This window comes from Gossypium raimondii, chromosome 11 (assembly GCF_025698545.1).
Source record: "Gossypium raimondii isolate GPD5lz chromosome 11, ASM2569854v1, whole genome shotgun sequence".
NCBI classification, from domain to species: Eukaryota; Viridiplantae; Streptophyta; class Magnoliopsida; order Malvales; family Malvaceae; genus Gossypium; species Gossypium raimondii.
In genome coordinates this window covers 29583581-29598117 of record NC_068575.1, presented here as the reverse complement: position 1 = coordinate 29598117, position 14537 = coordinate 29583581, and positions in this window count along the sequence as shown.

Here is a 14537-nt window from a genome sequence, read left to right as displayed (position 1 = left end):
AAGTGTTAGAACAATCCTTCTTCCTAGCATTGAATCATCCAATTTATTAAAAGACGCTACGAAAATTTCAGTAGCTAAATTGACCATTTGTAAACCCTATTTAAACTTAGTAAAGTATTTAACTTAATTAAATGTTAAACCTATCTCACATATTTCTATGTTTAGTATATTTACAATTTCTTAAGTAAAACAATTTATAGGGTTATGTAAGGTAATAATAATTCGTATTATTACCGATTTAATTCATAGATTATCAAACATTATACCATACAAGTATTGTGTCGATTAATTAAAATCTTGTTTAGATTAATTAATTAAATCATAAATTCCTTCATATAAACTTAATCATAATTTTACTTGTATGAATAAATGATTAGAAAGCATAAAACATCTTTTAACAAAATTAAATAAATCAAACCATGAAAATTAGATCATTCCAACACAAATGAATTTAAGCTAGCATGATATTATTGAAAATCAAATGCTCAATTGAAATCATGTTTCTGAATTTAACAAAACAAAAGATTAAAAAGGGAAGAAAAAACTCTAGTTGAATTTGGACTTTCCCAAGGCAAGATCCGTTTGCTCCTTCCTTCATTCTTTTGGATTGCTGCCTCAACCATGCAAATTTCTCCAAGAACACCGACTAAAGATGCTCCCAAGACTAATGCAAATATCTTTTTCAAGAAAGGGAATGTAAAAGGAAAAAGGAAAACTAGTGGGAAGAGAGGAGAATAAGAGTGTATGAGAAGAATAGTTGATGAGTGAAAGACTGAATTGAGATCCACTTGAGGGGTTATTTATACTACTAGAGGGAGGCTAAAAATAGCAAATAGAGGCCTTGGAAATCTTCGTCAAGTGATCAACCAAACTATGTGTGTAACACCCCAAATCTAGCGGATTTAAAGTTTTGGCACATAACAGTAAAAAGTTGGTTTGGCATAGTGTGATTCGCCCAAATGATTATTTGGTGTATATGTGTGGATGTATAGTAGTCTCCATGAGAGTAAGTAAGAATTTGATTTCCTGATCTTCTATAATGTATTAAGGAGAAGTTTGTGTTAAGTGGTTAAGAGTACGTAACAACCCACTCGATGAAGTCCTAGTATCTAGTTATTGTTTAATGAGATAACAACCTGGTGGAAAGATGATTTCGAAAGGAGTGCTCGCCAAAGGCATAGTACGCTATGTTATTAGAGTAACAATATTATTTGCATTGTGAGCATAGTATTTAGGAACCCTTTGGTTAGGGTAACCAGTTATTGTCCATATTGGATTCTAATTTACATTTGCATTTACAACTATAGACCATTAATGAAGATATTTTAGAAGGGTGTGACACGTGTCAAGTTTCTATGGGAGCATGGGTCATATCTGTTAATAAATATTAGTTAAATGGGCTAGAGAGAATAAGACATTTTATCTTCTTCTTCCTTTGATAATGTTGTTGTGGCTTTCTTTGGAAGCTGTCTAGGGTGTTCTACCGTTGGTTTGGAACTAATGGTCGCATCTAAAGTAGAAGATTAATTTGTATTCTGGTGAGTATTTCAGTTGTGCAGGTGGAATTCTGAAGAGTAATTTTTTGAATTTTGTTGAACGTTAATATTAAAGAAATATTGGCTCTGTACGGGGTTGTCCATGTTTGAAAAATGGTTAAAAGGCATGTGAATAGGTTTTGACGATGTTTCTATGTCGCGAAACCAAAGGCAGTCTTAGAATTTTTGCACTCTGTTCACTGTGTTGCAATATTGAACTCTCGTGTTACAACATGATGATCAACCTCGAGCTCTCACACCATTGAATGGTGTCTCGCACACTTACTAAGTATGTTATTCTTTCTTTAAGCATCCTTTGGCCCTTAAGATCATAAAACAACTCAAATTATACATTTTATTAGATTAAAACAAAATGGAAAATTAAATAAAACATAGAAAAATTGCTTAAATTCAAGCTCTATAAATATGAAAACTAGTTTAATCTACTACAATAAATTAGGACAGATCAAACTCTCCCTCACTTAAGTCATTACTTGTCCTCAAGCAAAGAAAGATAAAAATAAAATAAAAGATGACTCTTGAATAATTATGATACAAAGATTGGTTTTGGAACAAATAACTAGGGATATTCATATCTAAACATAATATTAAGTTCAGATATTGCAAAGTATACAAATTTTAAGGTCCTCAAATATATGGATCCATCAATAAATCATACAGTATTTTGATTATCCTAGCAAAATACAAACAATCATTATTGTAATTACTCAATATGATGTCAATTCATGAATAAATTTACCTAAGTCACATAGGACTTTTCTGCTTGCAACGTTCTGAAGCTTATAATTACTCAATACAAGTAGTGGTTTTCTTCATGTGAGGTTTTCGTATATCAGATAAAAATAATAAATATGCATAAATCTAATATTTTTCTTATTCCTAAATAAATCGTCCTAATTAATCATTTTTACTATTCCGAAGATAAAAAGATGAGTATCAAAATATTTAAATATGTATATGGAGGTTTTTTTAAGAAGAACTAACTCGTTTATCCGCCTCTTGTAGTCCTTGTTTTCTTTTTTCTTTAATTTTCTTTTTGCAGAGTATGACAAATTGTTTGTATATCCTATCTCTTAATAATTTCCTTGGAGGACTCATTCACTTTTCTGTTGGCACCATAGGTACTCCTGTTTCTTTGCATAATACCGTTAATAAATGTCATAATAATTTCATTTTATATTGATCCTGTACACATTCAAGCATACTCTGATAAATCCATGTACCAATGCATATATGTTTTTTTACGTAAAATTTAATACACTAGAATAGCCTATAATGGATTAATATTGGAGATATCTAATGTAGGCAAAATTCTTGAGCAGATAAACTTTATCTAGATTTTTGACATCAGTGTTATTAGTGCCTGATTGAATTTGATTGGAATATTGGTGCCTGATTGGTATGTCCATTCGTCTTTTCCTTCAGTTAAGGACATTATTACTTCCTTCATGTCTACATTTTTGAATTGATTGAGATCCGTTTTGAACATGAAGTCATGGTAATACTATGGAGCCTAAAAAAATTAACAAATACATCCTTCAGTAACCAAAACATCTAGCCCTCTAATTGTAACATGCGATCGCATCTCGTAATATGGTCTCATTGCTAGTCTTTTCTTTAATAGTAGATAGAATTCCTGCACAACTAGTATGATTTTTGGTTCTTCTAGTGATAAGAAAACAGTCATCCATTCACGTTTGGTTGAAATTTCTCATATTCCTTTGCAATTCCTCATTAAAGGGCCAAAACTCTTTTCTTGGATAAATTTTTTGGGTTGCAACTATTGAAGGTATTTGTCTACATCTTCAAATTGGAATTCAATATTGTCTTCTTAAACAGATTTGTAATAGAATCAAACTTGAATTTGACATAAATCCTTCTTTTGTTATAGTTGAATTGCTTATGATGTTACTCTTGAAGATTTGTGACAAATTTTGGTTTCAATATCTACAAATTTCACAAGTTTGGAAAAGGAGGAAGGGAAATTTTTGTGGCTCTCAATTTTTTATGGATGGGTGATAATTGATGTCAAGGGTTAAGGAGCATTAGAGGTTCTATGTATAGCATAAAATACTAAGTGATCAGTCCAAATTCTTCTAAAATTCTACTAGAAACATGTCCTAAGTTAGTAGTCTCGAAACTACAAGTTACGTAGGGGTGTCGTGACATCCCCATTTCTTTTCGCAACATCGAGAGCAGTGTACCTGTGTTGGATTGGGGTCGATGTTTCGACATGCGAGGTAAGTGTTGTGACATGATGAGTAGTTTCTGACCTGATTTATTCTTGCAACTACGCCATCTTTTCTTAATCCAATTCTTCTCTCGTTTGTTGTGATGTTTCTAACATTTTATCTATTTTCCAGTCTTCTTCCAAATTTTTTCTCCTCTCGTATTAAGTCCAGATGACCTTGCATTGTAGATTCTGTGTTTTTTTACAACTTCTTTAGTCGTCCCTCCAAAATAATGTTTTACTCTTTGACCATTGATGAGAAAAGGTTGTCCGCCGCTTCCAATTATTTCTATTGCACCTTGAGTTTTTGATTTATAATATATGATCCTCTCCATATTGATTTAATTTTACTGGGAAATAATTTCAATTTTGAATTGAACAAGAGTACCTTTTGTCCTAGTAGGAACTCTCACTTTTTTATTCTACCATTATGCCATAGTTTACTCTTTTCTTTATATAGTTTTGCATTTTTGTAGGCCATAAATATAAATTATTCTAATTCTTGCAACTGGAATAATCTCTCTTTCTTGGCCAATTTGGGATCTAAATTCAATTCTTTATTTGCCAATATGCTTTCTTTTCCAGCTCGATTGCCAAATGGCAATTTTTCCCATACACCAACTTGTAAGGAGACATGCCTAGAGGAGTTTTGAATGTTGTTCTAGAAGCCCATAATGCATCATCTAATCTTAATGCCCAACCTTTCCTAATTTGGCTAACAATTTTTTCCTATATTTTTTTAATCTCTCGATTAGACAATTCCACTTGTCCATTAGCTTGCGGATGATATGTTGTAGTTATTTGGTGCCTCACGTTGTATTTGGCTAAGGCCATATCAAACTGCTTGCTGCAAAAGTGGGATCCTTCGACACTTACCAGAGCATGAGGTGTTCCAAACCATGCAAAAATATTTTTTTCTTAAAAACTTGACCACTGACTTTGTATCATTCTCAGGTAGCACTGTTGCCTCAACCCATTCAGAAACATAGTCTACAATGAACAAGATGTACTGATTTAAAAGGGAACTTGGAAAAGGTCTCATAAAATCAATTCCCTAATCGTCAAATACCTCTAGTTCAAGGATTCTCATCTGTCGTTTCATCTCTTTTAGATATATTTCTGGTTCTTTAACAACTATCACACTTCTCCACATATTCATAAGCATCTCTATTCATTATTGGCCTGTAAAACCCTAATTGCAATATTTTGGGCTATTATCTTCCCTCCAAAGTGGCTACCATATGGTGAAGTATGTCACCCTTGTAAGATATCATTTATTTCTTCCTCAACCACACATCTTCAAACTAGCTGATTAGCTCAATTTGAAATACATATAGTTCTTCCTAGATATATTTTTTCAACTCATGCATAACTCGCTTCTTTTGTTGCCATGATGTAATTATTGGAAAAACTCCTTTGGCAATATAATTCACATAATCTGCATACCATGGTGATTTATTATCCTTATTCCCTTCTTGATGCATGTCTATTCTGAATAGCTGCTTATCCATAAATGTTTTTTTTATTTCTTTCGAGTTTTTCTCTTCCATCTCATTTTCTCTTCTTGAAAGGTGATATGTAATTTGATTTTCTATTCCTTTTCGATCCGTTATCCACAAATGAAACTCTAGAAGCAATAATACCCACATCATTAATCTAGCTTTTGTTTCCATCTTTTTCATGACATATTACAATGTAGAGTGATCAGTGTAGATGTAAACTCTATTTGCCATTAAATAAGGACAATTTATTTTGTATGGAAATACAATAGCAAGAATTTCTTTTTCAATAGTACTGTAATTACATTGTGCTGAATTTAAGGTCTTACTGTAACACCACTTACCCAAGATCATTGCCGGAGTCGAGCATGAGGCGTTACTTGACTTACCTTAAAAGTTCGGGGCATAAAATTTTACTTCTGAAATTAATTTCACTATTCACAACAAAGCTGTGCACCTGCGCAGCAGTTACTAAATTAATTGTAACTCGAGGTACAAAACTCAAAATTTAGATTTGTAATTTTTTCTGAAACTAGACTCATATATATTTTTACCATAAATTTTTCAGAATTTTTGGTTCAGCCAATTAGTACAGTTTATTAGTTAAAATCTCCCCTGTTTCACTGATTGACTGTCCTGACCTCTCATCACTAAAATTTAATTATCTCATTGTAAAAAATTGATATGGTGTTATCACTTGTTTCTACAGAAAATAGACTCAATAAGGAATCTAGAAATATAAATTACAACTCATAAATATTTTTTAAAAATTTTCAATGATTTTCCAAAGTCAGAACAGGGGATTCTGAAAACCACTTGGATCTTGTCTAACTAAAATGAAAATATCTTAGAATACATAATTCATTTGTCTACACTGTTATTTTTCTATCAAAATAGACTCAATAAGCTTTAATTTTATATCTCATCCACCCTTTAATTCATTTTCTACTATTCTTGGTGATTTTTCAAAATCACATCACTACTACTGTCTCAAAACAAATTCACTACCAATTTTTACCTTTTCATGATTTCTATGCATAATTTATCACCTAGACATTTATAACAACAAACACCTTCATACTTAGCCATTTTAATAACTATTCATCATCAAATGTTTACATATCATCTTTTGGTCATAATTTAAGAATATACAATCAAAATGACTAAGTCCCTATACATGCCATAGCTCAAATCATTTATTGTTTTAAAATACCAAGTTGTGGTGGTTGATAGTGTGAACGCTCTCCAACGTCTTCAAGATCCCGACTATGCTTGATGATACTATATGAAAGAAAAGAAATAAAAGAAGTAAGCAGAAAGCTTAGTAAGTTTACAAGTAAGTAAATAACAACATTTAACACAAATAATGATATGCAAGTATCATGTTCTTAAGTTTCCTCTTCACTTACTCTCATTTACTTATTTATTTACTTACCTATTTAGATAGCTTAAGATTACAACTTACTCTTCTCTTACTGAAATATTGGTTCTCACTAATATCATAACATATTCTGAATTCTTATAACTCACCTGAAGTTGCTAATTATACTTTTACTTGAACTTCCATAGAACATAATTTGTTTTCTAGCCCGTTAAGCCACATTGGAATAATAATGATACTTGGGTCTCTTTTCTGATAATAACATGCCAAAGCCATGTCCCAGACATGGTCTTACATGGGATGTTTCTTGTATTGCGAATGCCATATCCCAAATATGGTCTTACATGGGATGTTTCTTGTACTGCCAATGTCATATCCCAGATATGATCTTACATGGGAGTTATCATATCGGTGCCCATGCCATGTCCCAGACATGGTCTTACATGGGATCTCTTTACCCAAATGTCATTACATTTGTATCCAATACACTCATAATGTTTCAAAGGGGCTTTTATCACTAATTCTCTGTCATCTCATACTTAAGTCGACATTAAATAATTTCATGAAATTAATACATAATTGCTGGAAATAGCAGCATTGATAATAATTATTAAAATATTGCATTTATTTACCGTAAACTTATCTCGATACAAAAATGTGATCAAATCTAACACTTTAGTCCTAAATTTTTTTCTTTCCCCGGTCTAGCTCCAGATTTCGTTCTTCTTGATCTAGAATAGAAAATTTAGCTTATTTAATACTCACATTAAACAAAATAGTCCTTGACTCAATTTTGGCAAAATTATAATTTTTCCCCTAAACTTTTGCATATTTACACTTTTGCTCCAAAGCTCGGAAATTAAATTTCATATCTTATTCTTATGTTTTGTAACATGCTAAACATTTTTCCCTTCTATGACAATATCAAATTCTTAATCTAACACTTACATATCAACATTAGGTATTTTTGTCGATTATGTCAATATACTCGTTTTCACTTAAAATCGACTAGCAAAAGTTGTTTAACATAATTCCTAGCTTCATATTTTACCATAAAACATCAAAATAAACATATTTCACCTATGGGTATTTTTCCAAACATGAACCCTAGGTTAAATTATTGCTAAAATAAGCTAAATTAAGCTACCAAGATTCAAAAAACGTAAAGAACATTAAAAACGGGGCTTGGAATCACTTACTATGAGCTTGAGAAAGTGAAGAAAGCCTAGCTATGGCTTCCTTCAAGTTTTGGCAGCAAGCAAGGATGATGAACACAATTTTTACATCTTTTTCCCTTTTAATTCTATTTATTTACTAAATGACTAAAATGCCCTTACTTAAAAAAATCCTATTTCACTTATCTCATGCCTATTTTTGTCCATCACGAACTAATGGTCTAATTACCATATAAGAACCTCTAATTTATAGTTCCATAACAATTAAATACCTTTAACATATACAACTCAACTTTTTCACTTTTTACAATTTAGTCCTTTATGACTAAATTGATTGCCCAAACGTCAAAATTTTTGAACGAAATTTTCATGAAATCTTTTCGTGAAATTATAGGTCATAAAAATAAATTTTTCCTCATCAGATTTGTGGTCCTGAAACCACTGTTCTGACTAGGCCCTAAATCAGGATGTTACACTTACTTGCATAATGAATGGCACAAAATATGTTATTATTTCTCTGTCCTAGCACTGCTCTTACAACATAATCACTAACATTCCACATTATAATAAAAGCTTCTGACCAATTAGGAGTAATGACAATAGGTGCAGAAATAAGTTTTTCTTTTATTACCTCAAAAGCTTGAATGCACTCTTGATTAAATATGAAGGGTGTTTCCTTCTGAAGAAGTTGATTCAACGGTTTGGATATATGAGTAAAGTCTTTAATAAACAGTTTGTAAAACCCAGCATGTCCCAAGAAATTTCGTACCCCCTAGACCATCGTGGGGTTAGGAAGGCTTTTTATGACTGCAATTTTTTCTTTATCCACTTCCAACCCTTTTCACGATACTTGATGTCCTAAAAAAATCCTTCTTTTCCCATAAAATTACATTTTTTCCAATTGAGCACCAAGTTGGTGTCTTCACATCTTTTCAGTACTTTCTCAAGGTTATCTAATCATTCTTAGAAGGAATCCCCATATACTGACATCAAGGCCTTCTTTAAGCATGTCAGCAAAAATAGGAGTCACACATCTCATAAATGTTGTTGGAGCATTACATAATTCGAATGGCATACATTTGAAAGCATATGTGTCGAAAGGACATGTGAACATAGTTTTTTCTTGATCATTGGAATGCATTAGAATCTGGTCATATCTAGAGTATCCATCAAGAAAATAATAATATTCCTTCCCAGCCAATTTATCAAGCATCTGATCGATAAAGCGAATAAGGAAATGATCTTTTTTAGTTGCGTCATTTAATTTCTGATAATCAATGCATACCCTCAATCCAATGATTGTTCTTTTTGGAATCAAATTGCTCTTAGCATTCTCAACGACTATCAATCCTCCTTTCTTTGGAACACATAGTGTAGGACTCATGACTGCCTCTGGATGTACTAACGTTCAAAGTGTGAATACTGCAACTAAAGATGTTGAATTAAGGCAATGTCCGCAAGTATATGGGACATGTTGTAATATAGTTACAACAAAGTAGGTGAGTACTCCGAGGATCATACCCAAGGGAGGCGAGTACTAGATTAAAGTTATCCTAAATGCAAATAGAATTAATTAGTAACCTAGAGAAATCATATTATGATAAAACGTAAAGAAGAGATTTTTGGATTTTTATGAATGAAAGAATAAAAATTGCATAAATAAAGTGAACTTCGAATAACTAAAATCCAATTTAATCAAATCTAAACATGGAAGATTAGCTCTCTTCTGTAGTCATACTAAACTATCGTCTCAGACTTTCTTGTTCATTCAACCAGCCAATACTTGATAACTCTTGAAAAGAGTTATATTATAGGCCTCTAGATGGAATTAGTTGTTTCTAATTAAGTAAATACATCAGTATTTTTAAAATAATTTTAGAATATTACATAATAAAGCTTGGGTTGTACTATAATGGTCATCATTTATTGCTTTTATTAATTGGGGAATGAAAAGTTGTGGTTGTGGTTGGACATAGGTGTAGGTAGAAAAAGAGGATGCAGAAGGAAAATAAAGGAACTAAACATTGCCATGGCAAATGGTGAGATTGATTGTCAACACAATTGCCATAGCAATTCCAGGAAGCTACTCAGCACTCTATCCACGTCACTCTCAGCCAGCTAGACATGTACCAGAAAAACCACCCTAAAAAAGAAGAGAAACAAATGTATCAGGAGAGGGACAAATATACCCAATAAAAGAAGGAGAGAGAAGAAGAAATCCCGGAAGAAAATTTGTGTGAGAAGAAAATTGGTGACAACAGTTTTTCTCTCTATCAGAGAATTCCCGAGAAAGAAAAGGGTAACAGCTTAAGAGAGGAGAATACATATGTGATGAAGGGAGAGAGACAACTATCCTGGATTCATGTGCAATCTAAAAACAAAGAGAAGGTAGAGTGTGGTGAGAATTCTTGCATTTCTGCCTTTTTTTTCCTGATTTCTTTTATTCAAACTTATTTGAGAATTTTGTTGAATGATATTATTTTGATGTTAATTTTTCCACCCATGAGCTAAATTTTCTTTGGGTTGGAGTAATTTGGGTGAATGTTTTATCATCTTTAAGGCCCGTGATTTGAGATTGTCTATGTCACTATTTCATTCGATTAATGCTTATCTTAAATACATGCATGCAAGCTCTAGACATAGTTGATTGTATGTTGTGTTCTAAGATGTATTTTAAATTCTAAAAAGGTTAAATATATTGGATCTTGAATCGTTTGATGCAAGCGAATACTCAGCAGTATATTCGTAGCGCTCTAGACATTGCAAGTTGTATAGAGAAGAACGTTCAATGTAGTTATTAATCCAAAGTTCTGTAGACATACAGTAACTTAGATTTCTAGCTTAAGATCTAGCTATTGAAAGAGACAGATTACAGTACTGTCTCTCTCAACAGTTGATTAGACAATATTTTTCCATGGCATTATTTTGATATGAACATTTCACCTGAATAATTCCAGCTCTATTCATTTAACAAAAGAAATGCTTTTGCTTTTCTCTATAATTTTCCACAGTGTTTTATTTACCATATCAATTCTTTGTTTTTAGCATTTGATTTGATTAATTCATTTGATACGGAATGAAGGCGGAAGGGGATCGAATTCAAGTTGTTCAACTCGAAAAGGAAAGATTTCGAACTGATTTGAAAAGAAAAAAATAAATAAATTTAGTAATAAAGAAGTCAAAAATAGTAAAAGAAGAAATTTAAGAACAAATAAAAATAATAAATAAATAGACAAAATTTAAAAGTGGAAGATGGATTGAATAAACCTATAGATATGATGGATTGAACAATAAATGTCCAATTAAACCATTTGAAATATAAATATCAACAAACTCAATTAATGACTCTAATCAACCCTCCAAGAAATAATCCTTGGAAAATTGAAGGGTGAAGAATGGATTCCAATGACTCCTTGAAGAAAATCAAGAAGAAAACTCCTTCTAAAAACCACATGAAAGAAATCTTGCACAAGAAACAAACTCCCAAAGTTGAAAACTTTATTAATGAAAACAATTGTCTGATTTGTATACAATGTAAAGGCCTATATATAGGCTAGCTAAATAAATCTAAATAAAACTCTTAAGTATACTAGAACACTAATTAATGTAAACAAGAAGTAGTTTTAAACTAAACTTTCTTATTGACATAAAACTCCTAAATGACTTAAACTACTTAATAATTATTTAATATTGAATAATAAAATAATAAAATATTAAAAGCTGATAAATACAATATTGGGATCATATAATAAAAATTAAGCCTAAAACCCGAACCCAATATGATTTAAACTCGAATTAAAAGCCTGAAACTCGTACTTCTCATCACAATCTCATCCAAAAATTCTACTCGCATAGTCTTCACTAAAACAATCATAACTTGAGCTCCTAAACTCAAAATCGAGTGATTCATAGTGAATTTAGAAGCTAAGAGATAGAGCTTCAAACTTTATGAGACATCTTAACACAGAAATGCCTGGATCCCATCCAAAAGTTGTCGCAAGTCTGATGATTTCTCAAATTTGAAAATTGACAGCTTTGGTGAATCAAATTTAATAAATTTCACCCCATATGTGCATGTATCATTCCCGTTTTCTTTAAAAAGATTCATCATCGAATATTGCCTTTGGTTGAATAAGAAAGAATCTTTCTCATAGGTGGAATGATTTAATAAAGTTCTTCGCAAAGGATCAACAAATTCCTGAAAGAATGAAACAAGTCCACTAGAAAAATTCAAGTTAAGGTTAGTGAACATATGACCATTCCTCACTTTTGCATGAATATTTTCTTGCATTTCATTTTCTTTTCCAATTTTAGAACTCTCCAATTTTACCTCATTTTTATTTCCACTCACCAAAAGTGGACCATCAAGTAGACTTTTATCACTCAAGGTCTCTTTCTCTCTGTCTTTTCAATTTTTTATTTCCCCTTAACCATCTTACAAAATTTCATCCTTTTCAATTGGTCCTTATACACATCTTTGGGCTCTAAAGGGGCTAAAGTGTATTTTTTTCCTTTAAACACAAAGGAGTAACAATTAAATTTGCCATGGTGTACCACATCATGATCATATTGCCATGGTCTTCCAAGAAGGAAATGGGCGGCATGCATGGGAACTACATCACACCAAGCCTCATCAAAATAATTCCTAATTTCGAATACAATTAAGGACTATTTAACTATCTTAACTTTCAAACTTTCATCAAGCCATTGTAAATGATATGGCTTAGGATGATTTTGGCAAGGTAAATATAAAGTATCCACTAAAAAGCTACTCACAACTTTTGCACAACTACCACCATCAACAATAAAATAACACAACTTTCCTTGAATCAAGCACCTCATGTGGAAGATGTTAGTCCTTTGCACTTTGTCAGAATTGCCCCTTACGTGAATGCTAGAGGGTTACCGCACTACAAGACAATGGGACTCAAGGAAATCATCCCCGTTAGTAGGAGATTACAAAACCTCTTCCATACTATGTCTGTGTATCATTATTAGAGGCTGAAATAAAAATACTAAAAAAAGTTGATTAAAGAAAATTAAACATCACCGTTATACACTCGCAATAAAAAAACTTTAAGAGAAAAAGAAAAGCAATTCAGATTTTCTCGCTTGTAACTTTTCAAGAGTGATCACACTCAATAATATTAAAAAAGATGTGGGATCACTCTCTAATAAAGTCAACCTAAGGCTCTAAGAAACCAAAGAAAAACTCGACTCTAAAGGAAGTACGTTGGGCGAATAAAGGAGAGGAAACTTTTTTCATACCTATTAACACAAGAAACGAAAATGTGTTAGAATGCATAATAGAATAGGAAAAGCTAAAACAAAAGAAACCCTAATGCTAGAATCAAAGAAAATAAACTATCCAACCGAAAACCGAAACAATGGAAAACTACTTATTTTTTTCATTCAAGGTGTTCCCGATTTCCAAAAATCATGAAATTTAAACTGGAGCCTCCTCAAATAATGTAGATCTGATCTGGAAAATTTCAACACAAAATTCAACCCACATAATTTTTTAATCTATTTTTTTGTATTTTATTTTTCTGTATTTTTTCGATCACTTTTTTTGTGCGAAATATTTTTGTACACTCTAAAATACTGTCAAGAAATATTATATAAAATTTTAGATCGTTTGAAAAATTTTTACCCATTGAAAAATATTTTTTCCAGAAAACGTTCTGGATAAAAGGAAAAAAAATGTGTTTTATGATTGTTCATTAGAAATCAGTTTATAGGAACACAAAGAAAATCTAAAACGCCCGAATCTGATACCAAATGATATATAATGAACGGAGGAAGCTGAAGAATGATCGAATTCAAGTTATTTGACTCGAAAAGGAAAGATTTGGATCTGATCTGAAAAAAAAAAAGTTTAGTACTAAAGAAGCTAAAAATAGTAAAAGAAGAAATTGGAGAACAAATGATGAATAAAAATATTACTATAAAAAAATAAATAGACGAAATTTAAAGTGGAAGACGGATTGAATAAACCGATGGTTATGATGGATAGAAGGATAAATGTCCAATTCAACCCTTTGAGATATAAATCCCAACAAACTCAATTAATGGTTCTAATCAACCCTCCAAGAAATAATCCTTGGCTAATTGAAGGGTGAAGAATTGATTCCCATGACTCCTTGAAGAAAATCGAGAAGAAAACTACTTCTAAAAACTACAAGGAAGAAATCTTGCATACGAAACAAACTCCTAAAGTTGAAAACTTTATTAATGAAAACAATTGTTTGCTTTGTATACAATGCAAAGGCCAATATATAGGCTAGCCAAATAAATCTAAATAAAACTCTTAAGCATACTAGAACACTAATTAATCTAAGAAAGAAGTAGTTTTAAACTAATCTTTCTTGTTGACATAAAACTCCTAAATAACTAAAACTACTTAATAATTATTTAAAATTGGGAATAATAAAATAATAAAATAATAAAAGCTGATAAATAGAATATTAGGCTCATATATAATAAATATTAAGTCTAAAACCCGAACCCAATATGATTTAAACTCAAATTAAAAGCCCAAAACTCGTAATTCTCATCATAATCCCGTCCAAAAATTCTGTTCGCACAGTCTTCACTAAAACAATCATAACTTGAGTTCCCGAACTCAAAATCGAGTGATTGAAAATGCATTTCGAAGCTAAGAGATAGAACATCAAATGTCATGCAGACATCTTA